Source organism: Amblyraja radiata, chromosome 38, assembly GCF_010909765.2.
Source record: "Amblyraja radiata isolate CabotCenter1 chromosome 38, sAmbRad1.1.pri, whole genome shotgun sequence".
Lineage (NCBI taxonomy): Eukaryota > Metazoa > Chordata > Chondrichthyes > Rajiformes > Rajidae > Amblyraja > Amblyraja radiata.
This window is the reverse complement of record NC_045993.1, coordinates 8,650,904-8,669,996: the sequence shown is the minus strand read 5'-3', so window position 1 is coordinate 8,669,996 and position 19,093 is coordinate 8,650,904. Positions and strand designations below refer to the sequence as shown.

The following is a 19,093-nucleotide window of genomic DNA, read 5'->3' as shown; positions in this document are numbered from 1 at the left end:
GGAGCAAGTTATTGACTTCAAGAAGCGAGGTGGAGTACATGCCCCCATCAACATCACTGGTATCTAATTGGAAATAGTTGAGAATTTCAAGTTCTTTGGCGTAAATACCACTAACAATTTATACTGGACCAACCAACTACGGCCAAAAAAGCAACCTATGGCTCTACTTCCTCAGGAGTCCAAAAATGTCTTCAACACCTTTTACCAACTTCTACAATGCATCATAGTGCGTATACTATCGATTTGTCTGCCTTCTCACCATTGACTCGATCTATATTTCATGCTGCTAAGACAAACAACAGTGGACCCAGCACAGATCCATCTGTGGCACATCAATTGGGAAAACCAACAGGCCACTACCATCACCTGATTGTTCAACCAAGCCGATGTGAAATACAGTTGACTAATTCACCCTAAAACCCATGTGATGTAATGGGATCTCATGAATAGCCTACCATGCAAATTCCTATCCTTTCATGGCCATCTCAGTAAGTGCATGTGAGTTGTAATCATTTAAGACTTGGCTCATCTCCTATGGCCTGACATGTTAATCCTTAAGGAGGCCTATTCTCTGCCTTGTTACCCATTTCCTCTTAATATACCTGCTGTGTTTACTGTGTCTGCAAAACGGCAGCAAGTAAGAAATTCATTGTTCCGGTCCCGGTGAATTTAACAATTAAACATTCTTGACTCTTAAAATCTCCTAGGATTTTCTTTTTATCTTTTCTGCCAGAGCTAGCTCAAGTCCTCTTTTTGTCCTCCCGACTTCCCTCTTGTGTACGCCAACATTTCTTATATTCACAGATATTGTTTGATCTCAGCTGCCTATACCTGACAAGTCTCCTTTATTCTGACTAGAGCCTCATTTTCTCTCAACAACCAGGATTCCCTGAATCTGCCGGCCTTACCTTTACTCAAACGTGAACATTCTGTCTGAACCCTCTCACTCCCATCTTTTAAAACCCTTCCACTTGCCAGACATCCCTTTACTTGTAAGTTATATCTCCCAGTCTCTTGTCTAATTCCTTCAAAATTGGCCTTGGCCCAATTTAGGACTTTAAATTGTGGATGAGTCCTATCTATTTATATAACTATTTAAAAATGAATAGAGCTGTGGTCACTGCTTCCAAAGTGTTCCCCTGCTGACACTTACACCCTCGTTTGCACTATCATCATTATAGACAATAGGTGCAGGAGTAGGCCATTCGGCCCTTCGAGCCAGCACCGCCATTTAATGTGATCATGGCTGATCATCCCCAATCAGTACCGCGTTCCTGCCTTCTCCCCATATCCCCTGACTCCGCTATTTTTAAGAGCCCTATCTAGCTCTCTCTTGAAAGCATCCAGAGAACCGGCCTCCACCGCCCTCTGAGGCAGAGAATTCCACAGACTCACCACTCTCTGTGAGAAAAAGTATTTCCTCATCTCCGTTCTAAATGGCTTACTCCTTATTCTTAAATATCATTATTGCTTACTCCTTATTCTTAAATATCATTATCATTATTACTCTATACCATTTTTCTGTAGTCAAGAGGTTGGTATAATTCCAGCTACAGTTTTGATTATAATGAGCTGATACAGCATAGCCCAATAATTAGCTCTGGGTTGGTCCTTGGCTGGCTGACTCAGTTATATCAAAGGTAGACACAAAATGCTGGAGTAACTCCGCGGGACAGGCAGCATCTGTGGAGAGAAGGAATGGGTGACGTTCGAAGGGTCTCGACCCGAAATGTCACCCATTCCTTCTCTCCTGAGATGCTGCCTGTCCCGCTGAGTTACTCCAGCATTTTAGGTCTACCTTCGATTTAAACCAGCATCTGCAGTTCTTTCCTACACATGACTCAGTTATATGCTGGCCATGGGGAAAACTTAAGAATAACTGTTTCAAAATTGGAGAAATTTATTTTAGAATGTTTGTATGTTTTCTATGCGCAAAGCTAATGCTATGGGCTTGTTTTTTTTTATACCTTCGAGCATATGTTTAGAATGAATCGTTGCATCACATATAATTTTTAAAATTTATTTAGGGCTGAAGGTCCAGACAATGGACAACATTACATAAAAATACATTGCATATTAAAAACATCATAAAACACTTATAAAATCTTAGCGTACATTGTGGGGAGTTCTATTTGCTTCCTGCTGCAACGATAAGGAAATATGAGACTGTGACACCAGTGTTTATAACCTGAACTGGAGGCAGCTGGCTGAAAGAAGTCATTGAGCCTACGCTGAATTAATATCGGTGGAAATGAATTATCGATGTAAAGCATGCTTCGGCAACCCTGTCGTTTTAGCTGCCTCTGCTAATTCCTTTGCTCCTGTATCATCTGAATTTTTCTGTGAATAATTGGAAGAGACAAACACAGAAGTGAAGAGTTAGTAAATTTATCCTGTATTTTACAAAAATCAGTGGCCATCCTGTATTTTGGTTAAGTGGTCCTTGTTTATGGGTGAGCTTTGACGGTGACTGTTGCTGGGTGTCTGGCTTCGTTCACTGAGAGCATCGTAGTCTGATCAAGTTTAATTGGAGAAATTAGAACATATAATCAAGGCTGACAGTTTGGTTATTTTCTGAGGGAATCCTGTACTGTGGTGGTCCCCCTCTTTTTTTTAAAGGGACATCAAACTCTGATTTTGTCTACCCTCTCAGATGGATATAAAATATCCTTTGATGCTATTCAGAGAAGCCTATAAGAATTACAATGCTAACACTCAAATACTTAAAATAGAATACCTATTAATTTCCCAAAAATCTATGCTGTAGATCTGACATGCCTGAAATGTTAGCTCTATTTCTTTCTCCACAAATGTTGAGTATCCGCAGTTTTTGTGTTTTGATTACCATGCCACTTTTTTCATTGTATTCCTGCTGGGTTATCTTCATTTTAACTGTGACCACTTTCACCTGCTTTTATCACCTGCATTATTCCTGAAATTTTGAAAGGCGCCGTTGAAATAGTTTTGTTTTTCATTTCATCCATGTAAGAAATTAAGGCCAAACTGGATTCCAGTTTGATTCAATGTTCACTTTCAGCTATGCATCTCTGACGTGTCAAGAATGTGGAATCCTTGCTATTTTACTTCTTCTCTAGTCCAGGCATGTAGGTGATTTTCATAGCACTCTGCTGTTAATTGAATACACTTAAAACCCTGTTGCTTCTTCCTCTGCTGCTTTGATCTTTGTTCTCTTTTCAGAAATGAAAATAACAATGTATTGGATACTTTAATCTGACATTATTCACTGGTTTGTGTATTTTCACTAATTTCACTAGTCTGCATTGCATTTCTCGACTGATAGAGCATTTAAGATAACAGAATGAAGTTTCACACTTGAAGTAAATTACAATGTCATCTTCCTGGAATTGACCACTATCCTTTGACATTCCAGGAGAATGTGAATAAACATTAGGTAGGGACATAATCAGATACTTCTGCTATCCATTCTGATTTTGTACCCTCCTTGAATATTGCTGAATTTTAATAGGGATGAACCGTTATCCAACTGATTTAACTTCAGACCACTGTTGTCCATGGAATCGGATCAAGTCACGACAGATGGAGAGAAGTACAGGGAAAACATACAGAAAGATTAATTTAAAAATATAATTGCAGAAAAAAACAGTTTGGGGGAAAAAAAGGTTCATTGTTTCATATACAAAGTGATGTTACATGAAGCCCTTTGAATTGTGGGTGCGAGTTATTCAATTTTACAATAATTCACGTTAAATGCTAATCTTTTAGCAGCAATAAGGTTTCTCACAGCAACCTATTTCAAAGAAAGTAACTTAGGCTCTTGAATCTTTCCTCGGTTATGGTTTTTCAATCAGACTGATAAACATGTAAGTTCATAAATCATTGGAGCGGAAGTAGGCAATTCGGCCCATTGAGTCCACTCTGCCATTCAATCATAGCTGATCTATCATTCCCTCTCAACCACATTCTCCTGCCTTCTCCCCATAACCCTTGACACCATTACTGTTCAAGAATCTGTCAATCTCAGTTTTGAAAATACCCAATTACTTGGCCTCCTCAGCAGTCTGTGGCAATGAATTCCACAGATTCGCCACCGTCTGAATAAAGAAATTCCTCCTGTCCTTTCAAAAGGTACATCTTTTTATTCTGAGGTTCTGTGCTCTGGTTCGAGACTTTCCCACTCCTGGATCCATTATCTCCACATCCACTCTATCCAGGCCTTTCAATATTTGGTAAGTTTCAATGAGGTCCCCTCCATCCTTCTAAACTCCATCGAGTACAGATGATACCATGGCAAAATTCCTCTGCTCCCTTTGCATTGCATGCATACTTTATAGTGACCTGTATTGACTATTTTAAATATAGAGATTATGTGATTTAAAATATTATGGGAATTGAGCGATATGGGTTAATGCAAGTAGATGTTGCTGAGTTAAAAAAAGCAATAATTTTAATTGAATGCGGGAGCAGGCATATTGGGGGGGGGGGGGGGGATGTTAATTGAAGTATTCTAGGCTATATTTTGGAGACAAAAACAGAATTGCCCTGGTGTTGCATCATAGCTACTTATCATGGTGGGGGGGGGGGGGGTGAACTTCATATTCAGCTTTTTTTTCCCGTAATCATCCGCCGAACGCCACGAGCAGCGGCCGAAAGCCCCAGGCAGCGGCCGATCGCCCCAAGCCGTGGCTGGGTGTCCCGAACGCGGCCAAGCTTTGGCTGTACCGCAACCTGCGCAAAGCCAACGGCACGCCGCGCCCCTTCTGTGAACACGTTTAAGAAAGAACTGCAGATGCTGGAAAAATCGAAGGTAGACAAAAATGCTGGAGAAATTCAGCGGGTGAGACATGCAAGGATTGCATGAGGCTGCCTCACCCGCTGAGTTTCTCCAGCATTTTTGTCTACCTTTTGTAAACACGTGATTTGGTGCCTGCCAACCGGGGCGGGATCCATGTGTACACGTGATAGATGTGACCCGCCATCCGCTCACAGACATGCGTCCCGGCCCCTATGCAGAACAAGGTTGTCAACCAGGGATTTAAAACATCATGTATTTATGATGGTAAATGCTTAACACTTGAAAACCAATCTGCGAGCACATTTGACTGGCACTTGGCAAGAGATGCTTTGAATTTACTCAAATTAGGAAATTAGGAAATAAAACACAATGATGCAATAGGAATAATTTTGATGGAAAAACATAAGCTCAATTGTTACTTCACCTTATGATCTGATGCAACTTGTTTCTCAAATGGTACTCAACACTTTTTGAATTACCTATAGTTATGTGAAAGAGCAATTTTGGTACCAAACAAATGACTCTGCGGACCATGAATTTTCTTTTGAAGCTAATAATAATCTATTGACTGTGTGACAGACATTGAAGCTTACGTTTTCTTGGTGAATTTTTAAACTCTCCATCCTTGCCCGGTTTTTCATCATATAATTTTGCACTAAAAGGAGCTTTAATCATGTTAATCGGGAATTTTGACCCACCAATACTATGCAATGGCTCATGATTATTAGTTCACAAATTAGTTCAAGTGATTTGTCATGATTGTTAATGCTATTGGGGAAAATGTCTTTGTTACCATTTATCCCTTCTGATTTGTTTTTTTCAATTCAAACAACTCCAGTTCTCTGTTGAAATTAGTTTTCCAAAGGTGTTGGGACAACCACTCAAAATGTATTTACCTCAATCGTGAAACATAGTGCTTTTTTCTTGTGGTCAGTTAAATGTTGGTGGCTCCAGAGTCCACTAGATTTTTCAGCCAGATTAAAAATAAATGGTGTGTTCTGAAGCACTTGGATATTGAAATCATCAGGTAAATTTACACGCAGTGCAGAATACATACCTATTCAAAGAGAACTGTACTTGAGTTGACCTGCCAAGCATATTTCCTGAATGTTAAATGCAGAAAATGATTTGAGTCTCAGAGGTAATTATACTTTAAAAATATAATGTTGAATTTTTGTATGCACGTTTTCAGTGTTTACATTTTTATTGGTAACTGAAATGACATAATTTTAACCCATTATTTATATTATTCATGGAATAATTACATATTATAGATTTATTTTCAGTTACAAGGTGTGTTATTAATACAGTTGCATGGAAATAAGTACAAACATCTTGATTGCCAGCAAAATAAATGAATAAAACTATGTAGTACTCAACTTGTGGGCTACATAGTTCTCTGCACAGTGCTATCATAGTCTGATATTCTGTGACTCAGCCAGAAAGGAAAACATCCCATAAGCCTTTTGACTACCTCATTGGCGTTTCCTCTTTACTTTAGGATCTATGGACGTATTCTTACAGCTATTAGTATCTGGTCTCTATGTTTGAAAATGTACTGCTGATTGAGGAGATGGAGAATTGTGCGTAAGGAAAGAAGGAAGAAATGAGAACAAAATATTACCAAAATGTACTTTAAAGCCTCTTTACTCATCACCATTGTGTCTATATAGCACATTTTCACTTTATGCCCAGTTCAAAACTGAGGAGGAGAGTGTTAAGGGCTGGCTTGTTTGCTTTGCTTTCATGAACTATTCAAAACTGATTACCGCTGCTACTTAAATTATTTTCTGCATTTCGGATTCAGGAAATGTGCTGGACAGTTATTTATCTTTGTGTGAATCTGACTTCCACATTTGACATGAGTAAATATGGGAATTATTTTACATATAGAAAGCTCTTGTCAACTGCTTCGGACTACATAATCGATTAATCTTTTTCTGTTGGTTGAGGCAAGAATATGGTTTACAAATCATATTAATTTTGTACTTCTCTTGCAATTGCATTGTGAGACTTTTAAACCTAAATCCAGAGTTAACACCTCCTCTATAGTCGCATCTGTAGGCTGTTCTCAATATCAATTTAACACAATGGTTGACTGGAGTAGTATGTGATAAATTCAAGTTGTGGAAAGGGCTTTGAGCAATATTCTTTATGAATGGGTGAGCTATCCAAAGTTATAAACTGTCGCATTTATTTGCCTTTCTCTAGTGTATTATATAGGTTCTTAGAATTAAACAACAAAATCACATTATGGTTCATCTTGGATCTGTAGGATAGCAATTCTGCCATCTTTTAGAATGCTTTCTTGCATTGGATGGTGACCTACTTTTGTGAGGTATTTGTTATTACCTTTTCCCCCTCTATCACCTGCTCTAACTCTCATTTGCATTATCCCTTTCCCCTCCTTACAGTATACCTTCTCACGTGTGTTTAAGTTGCTTCGACGAATCAATCCCTTTCTGTTTTCCTTTACCTCCCACTTTTATGATGACTTCCCTGAGTTATTGTGCCATGTCTTTTGAATTTTCCACCTTAGTGCTGATCTAACCAACGTACAGAATTTGATCTTGGTGATTTTACAGATTGTCTACAATCTAATGTTGTTATGTTTCTAGGAGATGGAGAAGATGACAGAGGAACTGCACATACAGACCAAGGAACAAAATGCGAACACGGAGATTCAGGTAAAATATTGTTTTTTATGTTAGAGATGCACATGTGACTTTATAGGGGAGTAGAGGTCCAGTGGTTAGCTGGTTTCTCGACTGGTTCTCATCATTCATGCTGAGAAGTCGGGTTAAAGATCATCTTGTATCTATTATACTCCCAGCCGTAACCATGGGAATGCCTGGTGTTAAAGGTTTCAATTAAATTCAATAGGTTTCAATTAAATCACAACATGGCCGTTAATAAATATTGTTTCCCAGTTAATAATAATGCAAAATATACTCTCATTCAGTTGTTAGAAATAAGGTAAGATGTGCAATATCTTTCCAATGGTGTTGAAGGACAGTCTGGCTTTGGAAATGAGTAGCTAACAGTTCATAGGTTACCTGTTTTGTGCTATGCATTGTTGTTACTTATGACCCACTGACAAAATAAAATGTCTCAGATTTGCAAAGATGGGTTGACCCTTAAGCTTAAAGTTCAGATGATTTACTAAGGCTAACAGTCACAAATTCCACCTTTGGGGGGAAAAGGAGAAGCTTCTCACTTTAGGTGATCATTAAAGCCAATATATATTGGACTTTACGCAACAATGCATGGGCTGGAATGCTCTGAGTTTTGTGCGTTTAGCACACATTGTTTAAAGAAAGTATTTCCCAGCTTCTGTTGATCCAATTGTCATTTTGTGAGCACACTGCCTCCAAAAAATGTATCTCCTATTATTTTTATAAACATTGTAAAACTTCATACAAATTATTCCTTCACTGTCTTTATTCCAGTGAGTAATCTAATCCCCAGAGTCTTGGCAAACGAGCAGAGTAAGATGTTAATAAGATCAGATATTGAGGTCACCTTGGTTATCGCAAGCGTTCATTTTCTCACTGGACGTGTAGGAACATGAAGCAGCCAAGAATCACCATCTGCTTTCTGTTTAACTATAATGTTCAGTGGGAAGAGTGTATGACAAGCAAGTACATAATAATATGACTAAAAGCATTAGAAAAGTGATTAGTAAAACTGGAACAAATTAGGCAGATGTGATTAGTTTGCCAACAGAATTCCTTAACAGAATCCAAATTAAAACATAGATTTAAAATAGTAGCAAATGCTTAAAAATACAAAGTGATTGCAAGTGCTGGGGTAGCATAATAGCTAAACCAGCATATGCTTAAATTATGTCATTATGTGAAGTGGGACCCTTTCTTCTTAATACTGAAATGAACACTCTACAGCCAAAAGGGTAACCATCCCTTTCATCTTGTCAGACATTGACTAGCCCGCACAGTTCAGTAATATTGTTCTTTCATGGAGGAAACAATTGCTTTCTAATTTAGTTATTATTTCATTAAGGTTACAATTGTTGTATTTATGGATAATTCTATGAGCTAATTTGGAACTGATGCTTTGTATATCAGCTGCGACATGTTAGTGCAACCACTTCCCGGTAGATAGTAATTATAGAATCATAGAATCATAGAAAGTAGGTGCGAGAGTAGACCACCAGGTCCGTCGAGCCCGCACCGCCATTCACTCATGGCTGAACACTAAACAGACACACTTACCCACAAACAGTAGACACAAGACACAGAACACAAGACACTACCCTCCCCTTTATACCGCTATCACCTCTCTCCACCCCAAGAACCGCGTGATCTCCTGGGGGAGGCAAAAAAACGGATAAAAACCCAGGTCCAATTCGGGAAAAAAATCCGGGAAATTCCTCTCCGACCCCAATCCAGGCGATCGACACTTGTCCAGGAGATCACTCAGGTCTTACTATACTAACCAAACCTAGGTCCATATCCCTGCCCTCTCCCCGTAGCCCCTTATCCCCTTGGCAGCTAAAAAACCATCTATTTTTGACTTAAATATATTTAACGTTTCTGCTTCCACTGCTCCCTGGGGCAGTGAATTCCACAAACTAACCACCCTCTGGGTGAAGAAGTTCTTCCTCATCTCAGTTTTAAAAGAGCCCCCCCCTCACTCTGCAACTATGTCCCCTAGTTCTAGCCTCCCCGATCATTGGGAACATCCTCGGTGCATCCACCCGATCAAGGCCCCTCACGATCTTATACGTTTCAATGAGATCGCCTCTCATTCTTCTAAACTCCAAAGAGTAGAGTCCCAGCTTACTTAACCTTTCCTCATATGTCAATCCCCTCATTGCAGGAATTAATCTTGTAAACCTTCGCTGCACTGCCTCCAGGGCTAGTACATCCTTTCTTAAGTATGGACCCCAGAACTGTACACAGTATTCCAAATGTGGTCTCACTAATACCGTGTACAGCTGCAGCAAGACCTCCGTGTTTTTATACTCAATCCCCCTAGCAATAAAGGCCAAAACTCCATTGGCCTTCCTGATTGCTTGCTGCACCTGCATACTGACTTTTAGTGATTCATGTACTAATACCCCTAGATCCCTTTGCGTTGCATTACAACGCAGCTCCTCCTCATTTAGAAAATAACTTGCCCTATCATTTTTTTCCCCAAAGTGAATGACTTCACATTTATTAGTATTAAATTTCATCTGCCAAGTTGTTGCCCACTCACCTAGCTTATCTATATCCTTTTGCAGACTCTTCCTATCCTCCTCATCCCCTACTATCCCTAATTGCAACACAAAAACCAAAACTGTCAGATTTTCCCAAGATTCACTTACTGACAGTGCTGACAATGTCTACTCAAGACCACGCGTTACTAGCTGGTGGTTCTGCCACAGCAATGGTGCATAAAAATATGCATAGAAACCAATTTATTTGTTATTGCATGATGTCCTGATTTGTAAAAATGGATGATATTTTTAGATTGAAAGAAAATCCTGTATTCTTAGTTGACATTTTTTATTGGTAACTGGGTGTCCCGGTAACAGTGTGATTAAAATATTCAAACCAGGCTAAAGTTATCATCTGTTCTGCTTTATACCAATTTTTATTCACCACTTTGGTTTAATTTAGTGGAGTTAATAAACATTTCTGAAGTTAATAGAGTGGGATGGAATGATCTGCTCTGCCAAGAAAGGAGGTTGTGATAAAATACATTCAGGGGGGGGAGAGATTGGAGTGAGACAGGGGAGTGGAGAAGTTGAGGCCGTTGATGTCGCGATGGCAATTTTGGATAAAAAGTTCTAAAGCCGGAGGGCCACGAGGGGGGGCCCACGAGGAGGGGGTTCGTTGGAGATGGGAAAAGGGATCAGCAATGGGGGGGCGAGGACTCATTCCCATGGAAGAACGCTGTGAGGCGGAGGCGATGTTAGAAGAGCTCCAAGTTGTGGTGAGCGCGGAACTCATTGAGGTGGGGACGGAGGGGGACAAAGGTAAGCACTCTGCTGAGGACCGACCGTTCGGTGTCGGAGAGGGGGAGGTCGGGGGAGATGAAAAAGGGTTCTGAAGAAGGGTTTCGGCCCGAAACGTTGCCTATTTCCTTCATAGATGCTGCTGCACCCGCTGAGTTTCTCCAGCACTTTTGTCTACCTGGCAAGAAAGAAGTTGGGTGACCAATTATCCTTTTGTTTTCAATGTCAACACGATACTTGTTGAAAAGCTACTCGGAGTTTATGTGGATGAGGGAATATTTAAAGAGACATTTATCTCAGAAAGAGGTTGTTGGGTCCATCATGTGCATGTTTGTTGAAAAAGAACACCTTCTGACATAGGGCAGTAGGTCACAGCATTAATATAGTTCCATTTACTTTTTAAAAATGTGATGAGGGTTTTGTGGTTCTAATAGTGAATTTCTTTCACACTTTCTGGTAGTGAGCTTCTTACCCCACCACTCACTGGATCAAAAGATCATCTCCCCTCTCGTCCATCCAACAAATACCTTCAATCTGTGTCCTCTGGCTTTAATCCCCTCTGTTCATGGAAGTAGGTCCCTTCTACTTAATCAACCTGGGTCCTTCATCTCAGAAGTATACCCTCAGCTTAACCTTTCAAGGAAAACAACCCTACTTATCCGATCTTTAATAATAGTTAAAGATTTCCAGTCCTGTCAACTGCAGGCCATAAATTTAATGTGAGATGGGAAAGATTTAATAGGAACCTGAGGGGTAACTTTTTCCACCCGGAGGGTGGTACGTATATGTTACGAGCTACCAGAGGAAGTAGTTGAGACTGGCACTTTAACAACATTTAAAAGATATTTGTGCAGGTACATGGATAAGAAATGTTTGGAGGGATAGAGGTAAAACACAGGCAAATGGGATTAGCTTAGATGGAGCATCTTGGTTGTCATGGACAAATTGGGACAGATTTTCTGTGCTGTATGACTCTATGACAAACATCCTGGTAAACATTCTATGCACCATGTCCAGTGCAATCACATTTATCCTGTAATGTGATAACCAAAGGCTTATGCAGTACTCAAACTGCATGCAGTTCAAATGTAACCTCTCTGCTCCTGCTCTTTACACATTGGCAAATAAAGGAAAGTCTCATTTTAGTCACATTATATTGATCTGCTCTACTACTTTCAAGGATGTGCAGTGACACACTTTGAGCTCCCTGAGATTGTCCACACCTTTTTTTGTATATAATTCCATGCTCATTGCAAATCCCTTAAAGCATAGCCTTGTGCTCCTCTGGATTAAATTCTATTTGCCACATTTCTGCCTAAGTAATCAAACCATCTGTTTTCTTGCACTTTAATAGATTCTCTACAATGTAAACAATATGGCTAATTTTTGTTTAATCTGTAAAATCCTTGATCATGGTCCTTACATGACACTAAACCATGAATGCGTACTACAGAAAAGCAAGGGACTGAGTACTGAACCCTGTGGAAACTCACTGAAAACAGCCCGTCAAAAACATCTGTGAGCCATTACTTATTGCTTCATGACATTGACCAATTTTGGATCCAATTTGCTGCTCTCCCATGGATTTAATATGTTTTCATTGACCAGTTTACCAAATAAAACCTTTCAAAAGCCTTTCTAATTCATGTAGTGCCATAATTTACTTCCTATCTTTTTTTTTAAAGAAAAGCTCAAATCAAGTTGGTCAGACAAGATTTTCTTAATAGGTCTAAGTGCACTATCCTTGATTAATTTGTGCCTTTTGAATGATGGTATCTCTCAGAATATTTATTTCAATAATTTGCTCGGCAACAAAGTCTCTTAAGTGCTCCGATTATTTCTTCCTCCCTTTATAAACATTGTCAATTCTTCAATTCTCTGCATCACTCTTCAGAGCCACGAGGATTAAAAAATTATGGTCAAAGTCTCTGCAATTTCTTCCGTCGCTGCTTTTAATAGCCTCGGATACTTGGCAACTGTTTTCTTTATGTCAACAGATCTATTATTACTATTATTGTCACATGTACCAAGATACAATTATTTTTATTTGTTCCATTCAGGCAGATCATATGGTAGTAGAAAATAAAAGCAATGTGTATATAGTGCTACATCTGCAAATAAGGTGTAGATGAAAAAGTGCATGAACTGCAGCGTGGTTGGTTCGGAGATCAAGAATTCATCTTGGCTTGTTAGGGGACCATTTGAGAGTCTGATATGAATTGGGAAAGAAGCTATTCTTGAGATGAATCATTGAAAGAAGCTGTTCTTGACTGGTGCTATGTGCTTTCAAACTTCTGTATCTTGCCTTGAAGAGGGGAGAAGAGAGAATTACCGACCTGGATGGGAGTGGACCTTGATTAGGTAGGTTGCTTTCCCAAGGCAACGGGAATTGTAGGCAGTCAGTGGAGGGGAGGTTGGCCTACATGATGGACTAGCAGTGTTCATTCTTTTTGATCTCTTGCAGTCTTGGGCAGAGTAGTTGTCTGATCAAGTTATGATACATCCTGAGATAGGATGCTTTCTGTGGTGCATCGGGCATGTAAAAGTTGATGTCATTGAGGACATGTTGAATTTTCTCAGCTTTCTGAGAGTAGAGGCATGGTGTGCATTCCTGACCGTAGTGTCAATGCGGTGGTACCAAGACAAATTATTTGTTATGTTTTCATCCAAGAACATGAAACAGTCCATCCTCTCCTCAGTACCATTGATGCAGACTGTGGCTATTCCACCCTGATTCCTGCAGTTCATGACCAGCTGCTTTGTGTTGCTGACATTGAGGGAGAGATTGTTGTCCTGACACTAAGCTTTCTATCTCTATACTACGTCTTGTTTGCGATTCGGCCCATTACTGTAGTAGCATCTGCAAAATTGTTTTGCTGGAGTTGGTGTAGAATTTGACCACACCGTTTTGAGTGTATAGAGAATACCGAAAGGAGCTGAGTGCACAGCCTTGTGAGTGTTGAGAATTATCGTGAGATAATAGGAGATATTGTCACCTATTCCTACAGTTCAGGAAGTTAACGATCCAGTTGCAGAGGTGGGTGCTGAATCCTTGGTCCCAGAGCTTGGAGGTGAGGTTGCTCATCTATGATGAACCCCTTGAATCTTTTCTGGAATACATCCCATTACTATGCGATTAATTTACCCTTGAGCAGCTTTTTCTGGTCCACTTTTGCTGAAACATAAGAAAATCAAAGAAATGCTAGCCACCAATGAACTCGTAATTCCTCACTTAAAGCTAGTGGCAATGAAAGAATGTACTAGTTAAAGTTATAGATAAGTTAAAATGTTAACTGTAAAACTTAACGAAAAATTTGAAAGAGAGAAACGTTTAACTCCCCACTCATAAAATTTGAGTTTTGGCTTCTACTGTAGCAGTATTACTTGTAATATATGGATTCAAATAAAGGAGCAAAAGCTCTGTTGTACATATTTTGTACTTTCCTACAAAGTTACGGAACTGTGCATAGTTAGATAATTACTATTAAAGGCTAGTCGGCATTGTTATATAGGCGAATCTACCAGCCACTTGTTGCACATAGGGAACCACATATGATATTGTGGTAACTAGGTAGCTGGTCTATTTTTTGTTGGCAAATGTTAGCTACCAATTTTAAACATGGTTGCTTGATGTGTGAAAGACTATAATGAAGGCAGTGTGCAGTATGGACTCTGCTTGAGTGGGATTGAATACATCAGCTTGAAGTGGTGGGCACGGGAAGGAGGACAGTGTTTCTGGGAACAGAGAGCGCACCAGAGTGCAGGGGACTTAATTGAATAGGGTCAGGTATTTTTTATTTCCTCTGCTTTCCAAAAGGTAATAACAGATACTAAATAAGTCACCTATGGGGATAATGGATCTAGCAACAAACCAAACCATAAAATTCATTTCTGTTGGAAAAGGTACAGAAAAGAATAGCAAGGCTAATCCCTTGAGTAAAGGGAATGTCCTGTGAAGAAAATTAATAAAGTGTTTAGATCTGGAAGGGAGGTGATTCTTTCGCTTTAGTCTTTATTGCTTTTATGCATACATAAATAAAACACAAATATAACAAGGAAATGTACAACAATGCAGTGAAACGTACAACAGTGCAGCGGGGGGTTCAGTTTACAATTAATGATGCAGTATACAGAACTATTTTCTTATTAAAACATTTTCCAATAACTTACATTATTGTCAATACAATTTTACAGTGTCGATGTCTTTATTTCTATACCTAATCCATTTTGCCCATTTTCTGTTAAACTCGTTTTCTTTCACTCTTAGAGAATATGTCATTATCTCCATCACAAATATTTCCTGTGCTATGTTTCCTGTACTATGTACTAAGGTGATTCGAGGGAGATTTCACAGAGAATACAAAATACAAAATGTTATTGAGTTTGGTGAGGCTTTACTGCTTGTGACCTTTCTCAGTCCTTGCTTTTCCTGTTGCAGACTGAACGTGAAGATTTTGCATCAGAAGAGCAGCGTGACATATCAGAATCTCCCAGAGAAGAGAGCAAGCAGTGAGTATTGAAAAATATTTCAGGTTGTAGATGTAGTTGGTTTATGATGCTTTGCTTTGTCAAAGAGCTGTCATTGAAGTGAGGTGTTTCTTTTTGATGTGGTTTTATTCCCTCCATTTTAGGGCTTGATGCTGCTCACAGAAAATGGTTTTCATCAAATGTTTGGAGTTGTTTGCTTCTGACTATGAACTTGCTGAGATCTCAGCATGGGTGTATTGTTAAGATGCAATTGGAATAATATTGGAGGAGTGATTAAACCTATGTATCAGCTACAATTTAGTCTGCAGCTCTTTCTGACTCGCAAAGTTTGTGTATGCAAGTCCCACCTGAGAGATAAAAATATAAGATGATATACTTGCAATATTAATGAGATATTAAATTAAAAGTCCAGCATGATCAAGTGTCATTAAGTTACTTTGGGATTATTTTGCAGAAGGGGAGTTACCTCAGCTATTCTACCTAAGAGTCACCCTACATTATCTAGCCAATGTTACATGCTATATGTAGGAACTTGCTATGTTCAGATTAGCTGCATGATTCCTCTGTCACAACTGCATGGTTGCGGCAGGGTGGCGCAGCGGTAGAGTTGCTGCCTTATAGTGTTTGCGGCACCTGAGACCTGGGTTCAATCCTGAGTACGGCTGCTGTCTGTACGGAGTTTGTACGTTCTCCCCGTGACCTGTGTGGGTTTTCTCTTTGATCTTCAGTTTCCTCCCACACGCCAAAGACGTGCAGGTTTGTAGGTTAATTGGCTTGGTACACAGTAAGTGTAAATTGTCCCTAGTGTAGGGTAACGTTAATGTGTGGGGATCGCTGGTCGGCATGGACTCGGTGGGCCGAAGGGCCTGTTTCCGCGCTGTATCTCTAAACTAAACTAAACATTGATTACAATTCAAAGGTATTTAATTGGCTGGAAAATGCTTTTGAACTTCACTAGGTCATGAACAAAGTGATATATGAATCTTAAATCCTTCTTTCTCTCTTTCTGATAGCTGAGTATGCCTGTGTATCTTGCAATCAGTGAAGAGAATTTGGAGTTACAATAATATCTTCTGCATTGCGTTTGTCAGTGCAGGGTGTTTTAACAAAGCCTTTGTCCCTCTGATGTCTTTGGTTCCAAGGTGTTTCAGTTCTTCAAATTTTCACCAACTTCATGCTGTTCAGAAATTATTTTTAATGGTTTGTATTATTTTTATAACTTTAATACAACTTTATTATGCTGATTTTATAGAAATGATTTGCAATGAAATTCCGAGAATCTGCTGTCTGAATATTTGGAAATCTCCTTTGTTTAGTATCTGAAACGCCAAGTCCTATTTCTTGCCCTCCCATTCAACTCACTAGGCCCCTGCGTCCCCTTCAGGTTTATTAGGTTGGCAGGGAAATGTATTGTAATATTGTGTAACATCTTAATAAAATGAATAAAAAAGTATGCATATAAGAATAATATCCAATAGTCTGCTATTCTGAAAATAGGCTGACAATATGCTAGTCTGACACTACCAAAATGCTGAGTGTACCAGATTTTACCAGAATTTCTGTTCTGGGTGTTTGATGCTTTGCTTTGTCAAAGAGCTGTCTTTCTGCATTTCCCAAAGCTTTCGCTTTTCCTGGACTGGTTGGTTTTTATAATTATAATAATGACAATTTTATAATGCCCAGAGATGGGGAATCGAGGACCAGAGGACATGGGTTTAAGGTGAAGGGGAAAAGATTTAATAGAAATCTGAGGGTTAACATTTTCACACAAAAGGGTGGTGGGTGTATGGACCAAGCTGCCAGAGGAGGTAGTTGAGGCTGGGACTATCCCAACGTTTAAGAAGCAATTAGACAGGTACATGGATAGGACAAGTTTGGAGAGATATAGACCAAACGCAGGCAGGTGGGATTAGTGTAGCTGCAACATGATGGTCGGTGTGGGCAAGTTGGGCCGAAGTGCCTGTTTCCACACTATATCACTCTATGACAAGTATTTCAGTTCCTATTTTTTGTGCTATCCAATTGTAGTGTGATGGCAGAAAGCACTGTAAAATATGGTGCCTACAGTGCATATGGTCCACTGTGCTTCAATATGTTAGTTGAAGTTTGAATTCCCCTGTTCATACCCATTTAATTTTGTACTTGACATTTTCTGTGGATATTATCTCTTCCCAACATCTATGAGAGGGTACATTACATTTTGCACTTTAAAATGGGTGTCAATATCCAGGCTGAGCATTTTATCCTGTGTGAAGAGTAATTGCGGTGGATGATGGGTGATATAAACTGGTTCAAAGTACTACTTGTTTTCCCCAATTCATGAAGTTGGTGTTGGAGTTGGACGACCTCCTACAAATATTCTTTTTGTAAAGCTCAAAACTGTTATTTTTCTTTTACCCTATAATGTAGGGACTCCCAATTCCAATTGTGTGTCACTAGTTGATTTCATTATCCCTGGACAGTGCCCATTTGCAGAGATGTCAGGAAAACAAAAGTTGGGACAGTTGTCTCAGAATGTATGGGGACAGTTGTCTCAGAATGTATGGGGACAGAGCCAGACTTCTGTCTGACTAACCTAAGGCCTTCTCAATTTTCTGAAGAAGGGAAACGTCACCTGTTCCTTCTGTCCAGAGATGCTGCCTGTCCCGCTGAGTTGCTCCAGCTTTTTGTGTCTATCTTCAATTTCCTGGGGCATCTCAAGAATGGGTTTATTTTGTTCGGATCTGAGCAGCTGCCATCCCGATGCACTGTATGTATCGGCAGGCTGAAAACGGAAAGGTAAGTGACAATTCCTATTTGCTCCAAGCCTCAACGACCTTCCTAGGATGCAATAATTGGAACCCGATCTCTGAGCCTGTCAGATGAATGTTCACTTGGGATCTGCAGTTGTGTTGAACGTTTTTGCTGATGCTAAGTCCTGTCAGTGAGTGTGGGCACTCACTCGATTTGGACAGGCAGAGCACTGTTTCAGTTGCTGTTTATGCAACAGGGATCACTCTATCCAATCTTGATTCTGGAATTTAGTTACCCATTTTCTTGGGTACCTCAAATAAAATACTTTCTGGACCCCATTGCTGTTTAACTCCCAAATCTTATTGATTGTATGTTTTTTTGTAAAATGTGTTCTTTTCTCCAGCAGAACTTTTGACTGTTTAGGTAGAGCTGGGAATGACACAGTGATGTTAACTAAGATAGAGGTAGAGCATTGACATGCAGACATATTTGCAATGTGCCCGTTTTTCGGTCTGAAGAAGGGACCCAACCCAAAAAGTCACCCATCCATGTCTCCAATGCTGACTTTGTGTCTTTTTTGTAAACAAGTATCCTCAGTTCCTTGTGTTCAAAAGGGAACTGCAGATGCTGGAATATCGAAGGTACACAAAATTGCTGGGGAAACTCAGCGGGTGCAGCAGCATCTATGGAGCGAAGGAAATAGGCGACGTTTCGGGCCGAAACCCTTTTTCAGACCCATCCTCAGTTCCTTGTTCCACCAATTTTGTTGTACAATTTAACAGTGCTTTTTCCATTATGGTGCAGAGGTAATGAGTGTAGTTGGAATCAAACTGCCTTCCTACTTATTATGTGATTCAGAGCAGCTGTTTGTCTAAACTAATTACACCAATTGTTAGTGTTATGTAGTAATCCACATTGTATAAAATGAATTCGCTTTCCTTAACAGGGCAAGGACCCAGTTTAGAGAAAGCAAATATTTTTTCTCGAGTGCCTTTTGCTTCCTTTCAGGATGTTACATCGTTTTATAATCACTGAAGTGTAATCACTATTGAAATATGGCAGGCATTTTTCACACAGCTGGCTTTCTCAAGCAACAAATTGACAATGACCATGTTATGTCCTGGAATAACTTCCTC

General features: G+C 39.6%; 1 long non-coding RNA gene across 2 annotated transcripts in view; it reads left to right on the top strand.

Moving 5' to 3' along the window:
• Positions 1-15,245, top strand: part of LOC116967022 — a 40,263-nt gene extending 25,018 nt beyond the window's left edge. For both annotated transcript variants that reach the window (XR_004410119.1, XR_004410120.1), the window contains exons 4-5: positions 7,393-7,461; positions 15,175-15,245. This is a non-coding gene — a long non-coding RNA (uncharacterized LOC116967022). The remainder of the gene's footprint in view (positions 1-7,392; positions 7,462-15,174) is intronic.
• Positions 15,246-19,093: the final 3,848 nt, after the last annotated feature.